Here is an 18,165-nt window from a genome sequence, read left to right as displayed (position 1 = left end):
ATCCAAGCAGAGGGAGTGTGGCCATGTGCGGTTTGCCACAAGGGTGTGGGAAGTAACTCCATGTTGTGCAGTGTTTGTCATACGAGGGTGCATAAGAGATGTACTGGTATTAGAGGCTGGCTGCGAGATAATGCAATATTTATGATATGAAGGTGCATAAGAGATGTACTGGTATTAAAGGTAGGCAGGTTCGAATACAGGCTGGGACAGAGAATAGTTTAAGGATTTGGATTTCTTTAAAACAGTGTTTACTGATCTACCTCAAGACCCGCCGACATGTCGTAAAAGCAACCTCACTAACACCTATACACCAGTCCTGTATGAGACAGCCCTAGCATGTATTCAGTATGGACGGTGGGTGTTAGCGCCGAAGTGGTGACATGTAGAGGTGTATGATATGTAGGAGGACTACTGGGCATGGGAACAGGCTGTGAAGCGTATGCCCAGAGTTGAGCACATAAAAAAAAATAAATAATGAACAAAGGAAGAAGGAGGTAAGATGGAACAGCCTGGGACTCTAATGAAGGTGCCTTGAATTTGACCATCGCTTTCGCTGAAGGCTATTTTACTCTTTTCTTTCTCTCTGTCTTTTATTCTCTCTTCATTTTTCGTTTAGGCTCCTTATATTTGTTGGTCTCCTTCATTTCATTTCATTTCTCTCTCTCTTTCTTCTTGTTTTTTATTCCTTTCTCTAGTTTACCTTTCTCCTTCGTTCTTTTTTGTTTTACTTTCTCCTTTTTTTATTTTCTCTTGCTGTTATTCCACATTGTCTTTCACTTTTTTGTGTCACTGAATATCTGTATACCCATGATTTTTCTATTTGTTTCTTCCTTCTTTGTTTCTTCATGATAACACACCATCACAAGCTACAAGAGAGGTAAGAGACAAGGTGGTAACATGGAACGGCCTGGAACTAATATAGGTGTACTGAATTACATCCTCTTGTCAATCTGGTCTGTCTTACATCTTGCTCTGCTTTCATTCTCACTTTCTTTCTTTTCTTTCTACATTTTCCAATTGTTTCCTTCTGCGTTTGTCCATTTCGCTCGTTCTCCCTTCCTTTTCCTTTATACTTCCTTCCTTCTCCGTAATATTAAAACACCATAGTCGACAAGAGAGGTAGGAGGCGAGATGAAGTAAGGTGTGGCTGCCCGGGACTTTACTACAGGTGTATTGTACTGAGCACAGACTTTACTTTCTCTCTTTTTTCAGTTTCCATTTTATTATTCTAACCAGTCTGCTTTTATTTATGCAAGTCGCCTTTCATATTCTCTAATTTTCTGCCTTCGTTTTCCCTTCTCCTTTCAATCTCTTTCTCATATTCGTTCTTTCTTTCCACTTTCCATTCTCCTCTCTTTCACCTCTTTTTTCTTTCGTTCATTTGCTGGTTTGTTTGTTTCTTCCTTTATCCATTCACCCTTTACCTTTTATTTTATTTATATTTTCACTTTTGTTTCTTAATCCGTTCTCTTTCTTTCTCCACTTACATTCTTTTCTTCTTCGTTCTCCTCTCATAATAATACAACATCACAGGCTACTGGAGAGGTTGAAGGCGACGTAACGTAAGATTATTGTATTTAGTACAAACAAACTGCGTCGTCATCACAATTATCGGTTTACATAACATCACCATAATCATCGTCATCCAACCAAAAGATATTACCATAAAAATCATTATTATCATCATTATCACCATCATGTGCATGACAGTCACCTTCACCACCATTTGCTATGATGATTTAAAACCACTATTATATTACAGTATCATAGCTACTAGAGAGTTATCAAGTGAGGTGAAGTAGTGGATCGGCGTGGGACTACTACAGTACTACACCTGTCCTTAGCTAACCCCTTTACAATATATCATACTTCATTTTCTCTCTCCCTATCTTCCTTTCCCTGTCCCTTTTTCACATTTTGTTTCATTCTTGTTTTCCATATCGTTTTTTGTTTTCGTTTTTACCTTCCATCTTAACGTTTCTTCTTTGTTCTTTCCTTTCAATACTCTCCCATCTTCTCCCTCTCATTCCCTCTGTTGTCTTATTTATTGTTTTCTTCGCCTTCTTTTTCTTGCTCTCACCTTTCATTCTTCTCTGTCACCACAATACAACTACAAGAGAAGTAGGAGCCAAGGTGATGTGAGGTGGGGCGGCCTAAAATTGTGATGATGTCTGTAGTTCTACCACACCTTCATCTGCAGTTCCTTTTTATCTTTGTGTCTTTTTCCTTTTTCCGCGTTCTAACATTTCTGATCCTTTGGTTAACTGTTCCTTTTCATTCATTCCACCGCCTTTTATTTCCTTCTTTCTTTCTTCATTTTGTTATTTTATTTTTTCCTGACGTCTTAAAATTCTTCGACTTTTATCTACTTGTATCTTTTTCTTACGATTCCTTCTTCGTTTTCTTCCGTTTTCTCGTTTTTCCTTCGTCTTTATGGCTCATTCTTTCTCTTTTGTACTGCGTTATCCCAGTAAACACGAGAGGTAGGAAGCGAGAGGATGTAAAGTTATTATCACGCATGCCAACGTACTGGACATTAGCATAACCATCACTACCACTGCAACTAGCATCATCAGCATCAGCATCAGCATCACTGTCTAAAACCTAATAACTATAACCATAGCTAACCTAAATAAGCATCAGCATTACCATCATTATAAAAGTAATCACAATTAATCTAAATAACTATCAGCATCACCATCAATATCATAATCATCATCATCACTATCAACACCTTCACCATTGGCTACAGTAGATCAAAGTCATCCCTATTACACCATCACAAGTGTAGGTGGGAAGCGAGATAAGTAAGGTGGAGCGGCCTGGGGCTCTTATCACAGGTGTACCCAGTTCAGATCTGACTTTGTGGACTCTGCTTTTCTTTTCTCCTCCACTTTCTCTTTCTTTGTCACTCTTTTGGTCTGTATTTTGCCATTTTCCTTCCTTATCTTTCTTTCCCCTCTGTGAAAGTGTACACCATAACAAAACTTTAAAATAAAGAGTATGAGGAGAAAAAAAGAAAAAGAAAAAGAAAGAAAGACGGTAATTTATAAAAAGTTTACAATGAGAGAAGACACATTAAGAGACAGGAAAGAAGAGTGGTAAACAGGAGGCGAGGATGACCGAGATGGATCCATTCCCAGCTCCACACTGGGTGGCCAAGGTTCAATCTGAATTTGTTTGCACCGCTTCCTTTTTATATGGTGTATCTGTTTAACCGTAAGTCAGTCCGAATGTCTGTCTTTATATTTATCTAACTCTGCTTCGCGGGGATTATAATCCTTGTTTGTTTATCTGTTTGTTTGTTAGGAGAATTACTCAAAAACTAAAAGAAAGATGTAGACCAAATTTGAAGGGTAGATAGCCCATGTCCCTGGGAACAATCAGTTAACTTTTCTGACAGATCCGGATCGTATTACAGATTCTGGATCCGGAAATCACTTTCTGCGAAACCCTAATCAGTCATGAGAAACCCTAACCCATTATAAAGAGTGATTTGGAAATTATGTTGCCCTTGTCGGAGAGATGTGCTCCATTGAGTGCCGCTCTAGTTATCAGTCTGTGTCTATTTATGACACTTCGTCTATCTATCAGTTTATCTGTCTATCTGCCTATCTTAAACAGACCGACATAGATGGCCTGAGTTAGCTCTACTGCCATCATCATCATCATCTCTCTCTCTCTCTCTCTCTCTCTCTCTCTAAATACACAGGTCGATGTCAAAACTACATTATATTCAAAACTAGATGAACCCATTCAATACGATGAGGTAATTTATATTTTATTCTTGGAAACACTAGACGATTTTATTCAGCTAAGGGTCCCCGAGATGAGCAGGGGTTAATGTAGATGATACCCAACCCCTCCAGTTCCAAAAGCCTGCCCAAAGCTGAATAACATGGTCTGCAGATACGAAAAATAACATGATAAATAAGGAGATGATACTGGCCAGAGTCGAACGGCCTGGGTCTCTGCTACCCAGGCAGGGATGTCGATTGCTCTCTTCGTAGTCTTCTTGTTTTCGTCATGATTATATCCACCACCACCATCATCATCATCATCATCATCATCATCATCACTACTCGGCATCATTACCACCATTACCATCTCTGGCTATGCAGGTCGAAGTGAACATATTGTTTTATTTTTTTATCATTTTCCGAACCATCATTATAATCATCAGTACTTTCATCGGTTTTAATATTATCTTCAAAACTTCCCTACTTCACCACCACCACCACCACCACCATTAGCTGCATTAGGTCTCAGCAGCCACTGTAGTTCGTCCACCTTTCCTTGGCTCAGGTTTTCGTTATTTTGCAGCAAATTTCCCGTAGTTGAATCGTAGATTAAGACTACTTCGGCTATACATCCTTTCCATAACACTTCCTCCTGACTAACACCATATTCTAGAGTCTCTTGTTAAAGCTCAGCACTGAAGATGGAGTAATGGCAAGTTTAGGTCAAGCTAAAGTAGGCAGAGAATTAAAGTATTATAAGTACCAGGATAATGAGGAGGCGATATGGAGATGGGTAGAAAGGCCTGGGTTTATTATTATAGGGGTATAGAGTTTGATCCTTATTAGTTTGACCTCCGTTTATTTACTTTCATCCAGTTTTCGTTGTTCACCCTATTTCTCTTTCCTTCTCGTTTTGTTCATGGTTAAATTCATTTATACTTTTTTCCCTTTAACTCCATCTTTCCCTCCCTTTTTCCTTTTTTTCTTTTTTCTTTTTTTTATCCTTCTGTCTCTTCTTTTTCTTCCTTTCTCTTATCTCATTTTCTTGTTTGTCATCTGTCTTGTTTGCTGTTTTTTTTTTTTCTGTCTCCATTCTTTCGTCACTATATTCCTTTAATAAACCATCAAAAGTTGAAGAGAAGTAAAGTGGAGCGACCTGAGACTCTAACAAAGGTGTCTCCAGTTCGACCCTATATACGAAGAGTTCCTTTTATGTTCTTTCTTTCTCATGTCCTTTTTCTTTCTTTAACTTTCCTTGTCTCCCTTAGTACGTGATTCCTAAGTTGAATAAAATGGTCTGGTAGCAGCAATAAACTAAAAATGACGTCACCTGGATTCAAGGGGTTAACCATGATGACATATTTTTATAGTTCATTCTTGCTACGGATAAGCGATTTAATTCAGCTTAGGGCAGGCCTCGTAGTGAAGGGGTCAGAGACAGTCTTCATTAATTCCTGCTGCCGCAAGACGATTTTATTCAGCTTAGCAGACATCACCCATTACTGAATTACTGGTTCCTAAAATGGTGCAGAACTGGTAACACTATTTTTTTTTTTTTTAATGCCTCCGACTCCTAGCATAGGCCAAACAATTTCTTTCCTCAGCTCAGCAGTCCTCCTATGTACCATACTCCCTCCACATGTCACAACTTCGACGCTAACACCCATCGTCCACAATGAAGACGAGTGCATGCCAGGCTTGTCTCATACAGAACTGGTGTATTGGTATTAGCGGGGGTATTTTTACGACATGTTGGCGGGTCTTCTGGTAGATCGTTAAAGTCTGCCTGTTATGAAATTCAAATCCTTAAACCCATTACTGTTCCTTGCACCAGCAAGGACTTGATCCTGGGTCCGGTAGGACCGCAGGCCACCTCTCTATCGACTGAGCCACCGCCTCCCCCAAATTGTTGTAATATAATGAAAAGAGACAGAAGAGAAAAAAAAAAGAGGACGGATAAATAAAATGGGAAAGTAGTAAGAACAGAGGAAAAGAGACGTAATGAAAAGGGAGGAAATAAGAGAAGAAAAGAACGAAAGGACACACAGAAAGGAAAGAGTATAAAATAAAGGAGGTAAGGAAATGTTGGAATTTGAGAAGATAAGAAGATAAATATAAAACTAAACGTGAAGGTAAAGAAAGGGAAAGGAAAAACATACTTTGAGAAAGAAAGAAAATGTTTTATAAATGATAAAGGTGTTACCTCAGTACAAGTGTACTAGCGTCCTAGGCCGTTCCCTTTTTCTTCTTCTTGAATCCAATCTCTTTTATAGCATGTGATGATGTAAGACTGTTAAGAAAACAAGAAGGACAAACAAGAAGACAAGAAAAGTAAAAGGGACATAAGAGAAGGAAAAGCAAGGAGCAAGATAGAAATGGCTAAACAACGTAAATGTGTAAGAAATCAAGAAGTATTACGTAAGATGAGGAGATATTAAAAAATGAGAGAATTAAAAAGAGGTAAATAAAAAAAAAAAAGATAGAAAAGGACGAAGAACAAAAAGAGAAAAAACTTGAAATGGAAGCTGCAGAGGCCGGGTTGAACCTCTGACATACATTGTAGAGCCAGTCCGTTCTTCCTTGTTCCATATCGCCTCCTACCTATTTTGTTGATAATAATGCTTTATTCTCTGTCCACACTGATTTGGTCTACAATTGCCATCTCTCCATCTCCAATACTGAAATGTAATAAAATATTAGCACTAGCATGAGGTGGTATGCTCAGTCTACATTAACCTGGACTAAAATTACCCTCTTTCCATCTTGAACAGCGAAATGTATTAAAGGATTAGTAGTGGCATGAAGTGGTATGTTCTGTCTAACGCGGACTAAAATTTCATCTATCAATCTTGATACCTGAGCAATAAGAAGAGATTAACACTGGAATGCGCTCCTATGCTCTGTCCACCTTAACCTGACCTAATATTCCCAGCTGTCTATCTTGTATATTGGAATGTAACAAAAGACCGTAGAATATGACGCCTGTCATGAAGAAGTACCATACAGACGATGCAGAGACGTAATTTAGTCTTGTTCTACCGACTACCGGAAATATGCTGCAAAATTAGATTAATCTTTGCCAAATTAAGGTGCACGAACTATAGTGGTGACCTAGATCTAATGTAGTTAATGGTGATGGCGGTGATGTAGGTTACGTGTGGTTATAACAAAAATGAATTAATGGTTAATGATAGCGACAATAACTGAGTGGTAATGTTTACAGTGATGGTGATGAAGGTAAGCTTTGATGATGGTGATAATGTGGATAATGATGATGATGATGATGATGATGATGATGATGATGATGGTTGTGGTGGTGGCAGTGAAGTAGGCTATTAATGATGATGATAAACTTACTTCATCTCACCCACTTCTGGTGTTGCTTGTGATGCATTATGTTAACGAATACAGAAAGAAAGAAAGGGGGAGAACATAGGAAAGAATATAATGTAAGAAAAGTAAGAACTTCTATGGAATTTCAGAAAGTTAGGTAGAACTGGTTACAGACAGGAGAAAAAAGCGTATATAAAATGAAGACAGTGAAGAAAATGGAAGACAAAACGAAGCCAAGTGAGAAGGAAAAGGGAAAGGAGATAGAATGGAAGAAATGAATGTATAATAAAAGGAAAATAAAAGAAAAAAGAAGAAAGAAAACTTGAAAATGAATCAGAAAGGAAAAATAAAAGTAGGAAAACGTAAACACAAGGTGTAACTCGGTACACGTGTTGGAGAGTCCCAGGCCTCCACCATACTTTATCTCACCTTCTGATTGTCTTGTTGCTGATGATGATGTAATATGGAGAGAGAAAAGAGGAAGAAGGGGAAAAAAGAAGGTGTAATATTATACTGGTAGCTTTCATCTAATGTAGCTAATGGTGGTGGCAATGATAATGATGATGATGATGACTGTGATAATGTTGATTGGATGTGATGATGGTTATAATAACGGTATGGTGATGATGATGATGATGATGATGGTGAAGACGATGATGATGTACATTTTGTCAGCACTGATGATAACAACCTTACTTCATCACTCCTCCTGTTTCTCCTGTAGCTTCTGATGCTGTAATGCAATGGAGAAAGGAAGAAAATTTGGAAAGAAATGTAGATGGGAAAAAGAGAAAGAATAAAGAATCGAAAGTTGATAGAAGAAAAAAGGAGAAAGAAAAATGAAATGAAAAATGAGATGCTGAAGGAAAGGAAGACAAGAGATCGAATATCTATCTATCTATTGCCAGACGCCATAATCCCGTAAGGGGTGGCCATTTGACTTTGAGTTATTTGTTTTACGGGGAGGGGCACTGACCCTCCACCAACCCACTTGTTGACACTTAGGGAGCACGTATAGTTTGGTTATATTGTTACCACCCAGCGTTGTCAATGGTTTCTTGGCTTACAGGAAACCATTTGGGTTGTCACTCAATGTAAAGCGATCTGTAAAGGAAAGAAAAGTAATAAGAAGTGGCATGAAAGATGGGAGAAATAGGAAGAGAGGAGAACAGACACAGAAAACGAATGATAGGGGCCAAGGAAGAAGTAGGCAGCACTACATCAAGTGAGTGGACGATGGTCGCCACCACCTACCGAACAGACGAAGGAAAAGGGCAGAGGGAGAATGAATAATGGAGACAAAAAGGAAGAAGGAAATAAAATAAACCAGGCAGAATATGACAACAATGAGGAAGAAGATTAGTTAAAGGAAAGCCAAAGACAGGCTAGAAAATGTATAGAATAAGAGCAAGAAAAGGAATGAAAGGAGAAAAATGGAAAGGTCTCATCTCAATACACCTGTAGCTGAGTTCCAGGCCGCTCCACTTTATTTTATCTTGCCTTCTACCTCTCTTGTAGGATAGTACAACCACAACACGAAGTTGAAGCTGGCCGTACTTAGTATCACCTCACATGACTGCCAAAAGTGCCAAGAGAAACATATGACAAATGTGGAAAGTAAAATGATAAGTTGAAAGGTACAATGACAACACCGAAAAGTTAATGAAATTATGTGATATGACTGAAAAGAATGATACATAATACAAGAACCATACCTTGATAATCTCTAGTTTGCAAGTTCAAGAGATTATAAAGGTATAGTTACAGTGTAAAGGTATGGTTACAAGGTATGGTTGCATAGTATGGTTACATTACAATGGATTGTTTCATTACCTTTAAAAGACTGGAGGTGGTAGCCAGGGAAGCAGGCTGACCGAGTAGACACAGGATGTGCGCTATAGTCAGGCGGTTGTCGCTCGTTCGTTTATAAAGTCTCCAACATGCTTTCATACGTAGGCTTGGGTATTGAGTGACAGTTCTCCACTCCTCTTGATCTCTAGCAGCCTCTGTATTCAGTTCCTTAACCCTGTGGTCATACTTTTTAACCATATCCCGTCTATTTCAATTTACCTTTCTCAGCTGCACCCCCAACATTCACACCTCTCATTTCCCGGACGCAGTTGCGTCCTCCATCGTCCCCACATGTCAGAACCATCTCAGTCTACCTCTTCCCATCACAGCACTAATCATTCAAGACTTACCCTCACTCTTTATTCTTCAGTGGTCAATGGCAGTCACGACCCACCCTAGGCCCCTCACGCAAGGACGCACAACACATCCATCTTATCATTCTAATCTCCGTACATTTGACCCTACGAACGTCTTCCTCATTTACTGCCCGAATCTCACTACATACAGCATTACGCTATTAACACATGAAACATTCAAGGATCCTTTGGCACTGAGGACATGAAACATTCAAGGATCCTTTGGCACGGAGGAAAAGCACTCTCAGTGTCAGGTGAGGCAATAACTCCCTAAACGTCTTTCAGCCACATGTTACACTTTCTTCTTAGCTAGGGTACAGCCTCACCTCGAGCATGTCCACCAAATAACAAAACTCTTCCCCTTACCCAAAAGACTAGCCCTTCTGCCTCTGCACCCGAAATAAGCATTATTTTGCAGCTAACCTCTAATACCACATATATTAAGCACTCACTTACCACAAACACTGCACAAGATGACGTATGTTGCATACCTTGGCTGCAAACTGTGCATGACATCTCTCCTGCTGCTTTAATAGTGCCACCACCTGCCCTAGATATCATCACTTCGTACTCGTTAATCTCAAACCCTTGCACCTCATTCCATCTCACCACTTCCGAGTACATTCCTACACTACAACCTCATTCTCTGCGATCAACAAGAATCCATCACCATGCAACGCCTCCCATGTGAGCCCAGTTCTGAAGTCACACGAGAGAGCTTCTAGCACCATGATAAACAACTGCGTACTCAGAACTGATCCCTGATGCTCACCAATATTTACTGAACATGTATCGCTCAAAATCTCACTAGGATGCGAGCACCCTCGCACTTTACCGCAATCATTCTAACCATTCACTCCTGAACCTCAAGCTTTCAGTGCCAACTTCATTTCCATGTGCACTTTGCCAAAAGCCTTTACTAAAAAAAAAAAAAAAAAAAAAGCATAACTTTCTCATAGGCTATTTCCCACATCTTTTTTCTGATGCTGTCGAGAAATAAACATATCAGCGGTCCGTCTGCGTGGCAAATAACCAAACCGCACCTCATCAGTATTCTCTTTTTCCCTTATGATTCCACACAGGACTCTCTCCTTTATCTTCATTATCAGATCCAAAAGTTTTATGTTTCTATAATTTCCTCTTTCAAGGGCATCACCCTCTACATTATATACATTTACAATCACGCTGTTCATCCAGTCATCTGGAACAACACACTCGTGTATATAATAGAATTTGTTAGGTCAGTAACAACTCACTCCTATATCTACAGAGACCTTCAATACATCAACAGGCAATCGAGACACACCCACCACCTTCCTCAGCTGCATTCTTTTGTATGCCTTGCCCACGGGACTAATATCAACCAAAGCCCAAGGGACAAGCACTGGATCTGCCGACTTCAAACTTTCCCTGTTCCAGACAAACTCCAAGTTCAGCAACCAGTTGGAATATTCTCTCCAAGTACCGTTAATATCCTCACTGTCCACCAGTACTCTTCCTTCACCATTCTTCTCATACTGCTCACCATTGATGTCTCTGTTTTCTCTCGTTATCTCTTTAGTTACCTTATGTATCATATTCCTCTTTTCAACATTATTTAGGACGTCAAATTAAGGTCTCTGAAACCCATACATTACCCTATATACCTCTTTCCATGCTCTGCGTTTAGCCGCCAGGTATTTCGCTGTTAGTACCCATTTCTTAATCCCTACGATCCTCTTTCTAAGTAACTGCGTTTCTACCTTTTATCTCACCACCGCGTTACCTTATGTCTTGTTGGGCCCCTTATTCAGACAAACAGTGTCAGTAACTCTTAAGTATCTACCTATTTGTCTGTCTATTCATTGCGTGTGTGTGTGTGTGTGTGTGTGTGTGTGTGTGTGTGTGTGTGAGTTCTATCTAATGAGGAAGTTAATTCCGGTATCAGCTTTTAAAAGGTACCACCATGTTAAAGTCTGAGACTTTATTTTATAACACACATGGATGTTGAATAAATAACAATATAACGCAAACTTCATCGCATTTGGGGGGAAGACCTCGTATTTCATTTGTCACTCCTACCAGACCTTTCTTTTCAGGTTAGGAGAACGTCTTCTTGTGGAATATGTTAAGAGGTGAATTAACTGTGAAAGTATAACTGAAATACTCGAATAAATGCCGAAGTCAGATAGAGGGCCTAATAGTTAGGGTTATGTATTGTTATACAGGACCTGCCAATGGTTCTGTGGGCTTTTGAGTACACCGCATATTCCCGTTGTTTGGGGGATACTAAAACAAAAGACAAGAAATTCACATCTGTAAGAACAGAGAAACTGGATTGCATAACCAACGTCCTTTTAAAAAATCTGTTTCTGAAGATAAGTGTATAATCCTTTGCATTTAATCTCTGCAGATCTTCTAACCGAGTTAAAAGTTCTTATTGGTAGTCAAGCTTCCTGAACTCCAGTGTAGACAGACAATAATACGGATATGCAGGAAACATTTCATGAACACGAAACGACGAATATGAATTATTCCCTAAAAAGGCACACACACACACACACACACACACACACACACACACACACACACACACACACACACCAGGAGGAACATATTATCGCATGAAACTGCATGTATTTTTTTCTGGTTTTAATTCACGGAGATGCAAGTATCTGGCAAGTACTCATCGCAGGTAAGAACCAGTGTCTTGCTCTGATTTGGGCTACTAAATATTTTCTTTTTGTTTGTCGAGCCTGGCGTTGAAATTTTTACACTTATGAAACGTAAAATTTACTTGTAATTGTGTTTTCTCCACGAGTCTTTGTCCCAGGGCACTTATTTGCTGCGTTTTAGACAGTTATGTAATTGTATCCTTTCAGAATTGATCGAGATGTTTCCTAGGAAAATATGAAGTTCCTTCAGAAATATCACTGTAAGATGCTGACAATATGTAAACCTGAACTATGTACTCATAACGAATTTGGATGAATACAGATATGGCATGGGAAAAGAAAGAAAATATATAACAGTTGAGCTGAAAGCCAAGCGAGATGTCAGAGAACAGGAGCGAGAGTATGTTGGAGGCTGAGGGTTAACAAATAACTAGTGTAAAGGCATAACTGAAGGAAGAATGAGGGCCAAGAACTATGTCGGTTTCATCACTGATGTACAGTACGATTACACTTCCCTGTGACAAGGAATGAGGTAATAAGGAACAGATAGCATCAAAGCACACTATGGCTATATGGTAGCTGGCTTTGAAGTGGTCTTGGCCTGAAAGTGGTGCAAGGAAGACAGGGTCAGTGTCAGTGGGAAGTCCTCAAACAATTCATTTCATGAAAGCAAATGTCTAATCTGATTGGAGTGCAGGGATAAGAAAGGCCTCAAGAAACAAGAAAATATCAGGTAGAGAGGTAGGATAGATAAGAAGAGGACAGTAAGAAGAGAAAGATGGGAGACAAAAAAAAAAAAAAAACAGTCTCTTCTTAAAAAAAGCAAGGATACTTGGGAAATATTCTTTCTCACTCACCATCCTCCAGGGGGTGGCAGATCGTGGTTGTGCCCTCACCGGCGAGGTGTCCGGCATGGGAGATCCTGCCAGGACCACTGGGTACGTAAACTCCCCCATCGCGACAAGTTCCTCGCCACTGGGGAGTACAGTATCCCAAATTCAGTACCATCTTTCGACGCCCATGTGTCGGACAACCCCAAAAGGGTCTACTTCCTATTTTCTGCAACTGTCCATCCTCTTCCCCAGGAAGTTCAGCATCATCTTCAAGTAAAACTACTCAAGTAACTTCTGTTCTCCTTCCGTCAGTTCCCGAGCAATTACCTGCTCATTGTTCTTGCCTGAAACATGTATCTGGTAGACAGAACTACAGTAGATGTTATCTCAGCTGTCCCTAGACAGATCAGTTATTACCTGGTGGACATAACTTGATCCTATCTCAGCTGTGCCTAGACAGACCAGTTATTACCTGCTGGACATAACTAGATCCTATCTCAGCTGTGCCTAGACAGACCAGTTATTACCTGGTGGACATAACTAGATCCTATCTCAGCTGTGCCTAGACAGACCAGTTATTACCTGGTGGACATAACTAGATCCTATCTCAGCTGTGCCTAGACAGACCAGTTATTACCTGGTGGACATAACTAGATCCTATCTCAGCTGTGCCTAGACAGACCAGTTATTACCTGGTGGACATAACTAGATCCTATCTCAGCTGTGCCTAGACAGACCAGTTATTACCTGGTGGACATAACTAGATCCTATCTCAGCTGTGCCTAGACAGACCAGTTATTACCTGGTGGACATAACTAGATCCTATCTCAGCTGTGCCTAGACAGACCAGTTATTACCTGGTGGACATAACTAGATCCTATCTCAGCTGTGCCTAGACAGACCAGTTATTACCTGGTGGACATAACTAGATCCTATCTCAGCTGTGCCTAGACAGACCAGTTATTACCTGGTGGACATAACTAGATCCTATCTCAGCTGTGCCTAGACAGACCAGTTATTACCTGGTGGACATAACTTGATCCTATCTCAGCTGTGCCTAGACAGACCAGTTATTACCTGGTGGACATAACTACAGTAAATCCTATCTCAGCTGTGCCGAGACAGACCAGTTATTACCTGGTGGACATAACTAGATCCTGTCTCAGCTGTGCCTAGACAGACCAGTTATTACCTGGTGGACATAACTAGATCCTATCTCAGCTGTGCCTAGACAGACCAGTTATTACCTGGTGGACATAACTAGATCCTATCTCAGCTGTGCCTAGACAGACCAGTTATTACCTGGTGGACATAACTAGATCCTATCTCAGCTGTGCCTAGACAGACCAGTTATTACCTGGTGGACATAACTAGATCCTATCTCAGCTGTGCCTAGACAGACCAGTTATTACCTGGTGGACATAACTAGATCCTATCTCAGCTGTGCCTAGACAGACCAGTTATTACCTGGTGGACATAACTAGAACCTATCTCAGCTGTGCCTAGACAGACCAGTTATTACCTGGTGGACATAACTAGATCCTATCTCAGCTGTGCCTAGACAGACCAGTTATTACCTGGTGGACATAACTAGATCCTATCTCAGCTGTGCCTAGACAGACCAGTTATTACCTGGTGGACATAACTAGATCCTATCTCAGCTGTGCCTAGACAGACCAGTTATTACCTGGTGGACATAACTAGATCCTATCTCAGCTGTGCCTAGACAGACCAGTTATTACCTGGTGGACATAACTAGATCCTATCTCAGCTGTGCCTAGACAGACCAGTTATTACCTGGTGGACATAACTAGATCCTATCTCAGCTGTGCCTAGACAGACCAGTTATTACCTGGTGGACATAACTAGATCCTATCTCAGCTGTGCCTAGACAGACCAGTTATTACCTGGTGGACATAACTAGATCCTATCTCAGCTGTGCCTAGACAGACCAGTTATTACCTGGTGGACATAACTAGATCCTATCTCAGCTGTGCCTAGACAGACCAGTTATTACCTGGTGGACATAACTAGATCCTATCTCAGCTGTGCCTAGACAGACCAGTTATTACCTGGTGGACATAACTAGATCCTATCTCAGCTGTGCCTAGACAGACCAGTTATTACCTGGTGGACATAATTAGATCCTATCTCAGCTGTGCCTAGACAGACCAGTTATTACCTGGTGGACATAACTAGATCCTATCTCAGCTGTGCCTAGACAGACCAGTTATTACCTGGTGGACATAACTAGATCCTATCTCAGCTGTGCCTAGACAGACCAGTTATTACCTGGTGGACATAACTAGATCCTATCTCAGCTGTGCCTAGACAGACCAGTTATTACCTGGTGGACATAACTAGATCCTATCTCAGCTGTGCCTAGACAGACCAGTTATTACCTGGTGGACATAACTAGATCCTATCTCAGCTGTGCCTAGACAGACCAGTTATTACCTGGTGGACATAACTAGATCCTATCTCAGCTGTGCCTAGACAGACCAGTTATTACCTGGTGGACATAACTAGATCCTATCTCAGCTGTGCCTAGACAGACCAGTTATTACCTGGTGGACATAACTAGATCCTATCTCAGCTGTGCCTAGACAGACCAGTTATTACCTGGTGGACATAACTAGATCCTATCTCAGCTGTGCCTAGACAGACCAGTTATTACCTGGTGGACATAACTAGATCCTATCTCAGCTGTGCCTAGACAGACCAGTTATTACCTGGTGGACATAACTAGATCCTATCTCAGCTGTGCCTAGACAGACCAGTTATTACCTGGTGGACATAACTAGATCCTATCTCAGCTGTGCCTAGACAGACCAGTTATTACCTGGTGGACATAACTAGATCCTATCTCAGCTGTGCCTAGACAGACCAGTTATTACCTGGTGGACATAACTAGATCCTATCTCAGCTGTGCCTAGACAGACCAGTTATTACCTGGTGGACATAACTAGATCCTATCTCAGCTGTTGGGACTTACCAGGGGTTCTCCGGAAAAATTTCTTAGCAGTTACTCTTTCTTTTTATCAGTTTTTTTTTTTTTCCGTGTCTTCTTTTCCCCGGGGTCTTCTTGCCCCTGAGGTCTTCTTACCTCCGATGTCTTATTACCTTCGGGGTCTTAATGCCCCCGAGGTCTTCTTTCACCCAGGGTCAGAGGTGCGCGTGCGCTCTCTCCACTCCTCCAACACCTAATGACTCGTGGAAGCTTCGGCGAGGCCTTATATAGGTTTGGGGGCCTAATTACCAACCGGGAAAATGTGCCTACAAACCTCCCGGACTCTCAAGAATAAAGCACCTAAAAACCTCCCGAAAAACACGAAACTCTGCCGAAAATCCATTAATGAAAAAAATGTGTTATGGAAAAAAATATGCCACGCGGATGTTACCACTAAACTGAACAGCAACAAAAACAAGAACAAATGTAGTAGTAGTAGTAGTAGTAGTAGTAATAATAATAAAAATAATAGTTGTGATGGTACTGACAATGACGATAGTCGTGACAGTAATGAAACTATGATAAAGATAATAATAATTTTGATGATGATCATGATCATGACTGTGTTTGAAAGGTGATCTGCTTTCCAAACAGACGCGGCTTCGAGTATTGGCTGGGGCAAGGAGCAGTTATGGATTTAGATTTGGTTAAAATTGACTTTACTGACCTACCTTAAGGCCCACCGACATGACGTAAAAACAGCCTCACTAATACCAACACAACAGTCCTGTATGAGACAGCCCCAGCATGTATTCAATATGGACGGTGGGTATTAGCGCCGAAGTGGTGACACGTTCAAGGTGTATGGTACAAAGGTGGACTACTGAGCCTCAGGGAACAAACTGTTAAGCCTATGCCTGGAGTCGGACGCTTAAAGAGTAAGTAAAAAAACTAAACACTAGTTATGGCAGTGTTACATCATTCCAGACAACAGTAGGCTAAATAATTCAGTAATGGGTGATCTCTGCTAAACTGAATAAAATCGTCATGCGGCAGCAAGAATTAATGAAGACTGTCACTGACCCCTTCACTACGAGGCCTGCCTTAAGCTGAATTAAATCACTTATCCGTAGCAAGAATAAACTATAAAAATATGTCATCATGGTTAACCCCTTGAATCCAGGTGACGTCATTTTTAGTTTATTGCTGCTACCAGACCATTTTATTCAACTTAGGAATCACGTACTAAGGGAGACAAGGAAAGATAAAGAAAAAGGACATGAGAAAGAAAGAACATTTTTTTTTTCTGGCCTATCAACCTGGTCATTAAGGCCGTATATATATATATATATATATATATAATTTTTATTTTATTTATTTTTTGTATTTTCATTTTTTTTTTTTTTTTTTTTTTTTTATAATTTTATACCTTATATTATAAAGACAAACTAATCTAAAGACCCTAAAACTAGTCACCCGACAGACAAATCGCTAACCTATACTAAATCCTACGGAGACAAATAGCTAGACCTACACTAATGGTAAAAATACCTCGACTAACAGAACACCATCGACTGCAGATATGTAATGCCTTTCTACATAACATACCTGTACTCATCACCTGGCGACTGTCAGTCGAGGCACAACCTAATATAGGGGACATCACTATATGAAAGGGAACCAGACGAGTCAGGAACATTTCCATATACGTCAGCTGTCGGCCCTAATTAGAGCAACTTAAACATAGTGGTATAAGTTATTAACATAACATGTACAAAAAGTGAAGGACCTCGCCCAACAGACCACCATCGACTGCAAGTGCCCAATACCTTTCTATATTGCACACTTACACTCATCAGCTGGTGACTGTCAGTCGAGGAACGGGGTTTAATGTAGGGGACATCAATATTAGCAATAGATCAGTGGGAAGGAGGAACTATTTCAAATATGTCAACTGTCAACCCTAATTAATAGTACAATATATACATAATTACAGTCGATAAAAAACAAAACCATATAGTAAAAAAGTCACATCACTCTGATCAGTCCGATCTCTCTCAAGAAAGCCATCAATTTATCAGTCATAACAATGTCCCCATCACCCAGGATGGTGGAAAGGGTGAAGGGGACGTCTGCTGCGCCGCAGTAATTTATGAGTGAAGCCCGTTCACGAATAAATCGCCGACAGCCCAGGAGAAAGAACATAAAAGGAGCTCTTCGTATATAGGGTCGAACTGGAGACACCTTTGCTAGAATCTCAGGTCGCTCCACCTTACTGCCCTTTGGCTTCTACTTCCCTTGATGTTTTATTGCTGGAAAATACTGAAGAATGAAAGGAGACAAACTTATAGCATCTAAGCAAGACAGGAACGAGAAATGTAAGAAAAAGCGGTAGGAGAAAGCAAGAAAATGAAGTGAAATATGGAATGCAAAGAAAAACGATAGAAA

The sequence above is a fragment of the Coenobita brevimanus genome, chromosome 69 (genome assembly GCF_032717465.1).
Source record: "Coenobita brevimanus isolate Jiangsu-jjx chromosome 69, ASM3271746v2, whole genome shotgun sequence".
NCBI classification, from domain to species: domain Eukaryota; kingdom Metazoa; phylum Arthropoda; class Malacostraca; order Decapoda; family Coenobitidae; genus Coenobita; species Coenobita brevimanus.
Note: the sequence above shows the minus strand (reverse complement) of the source record.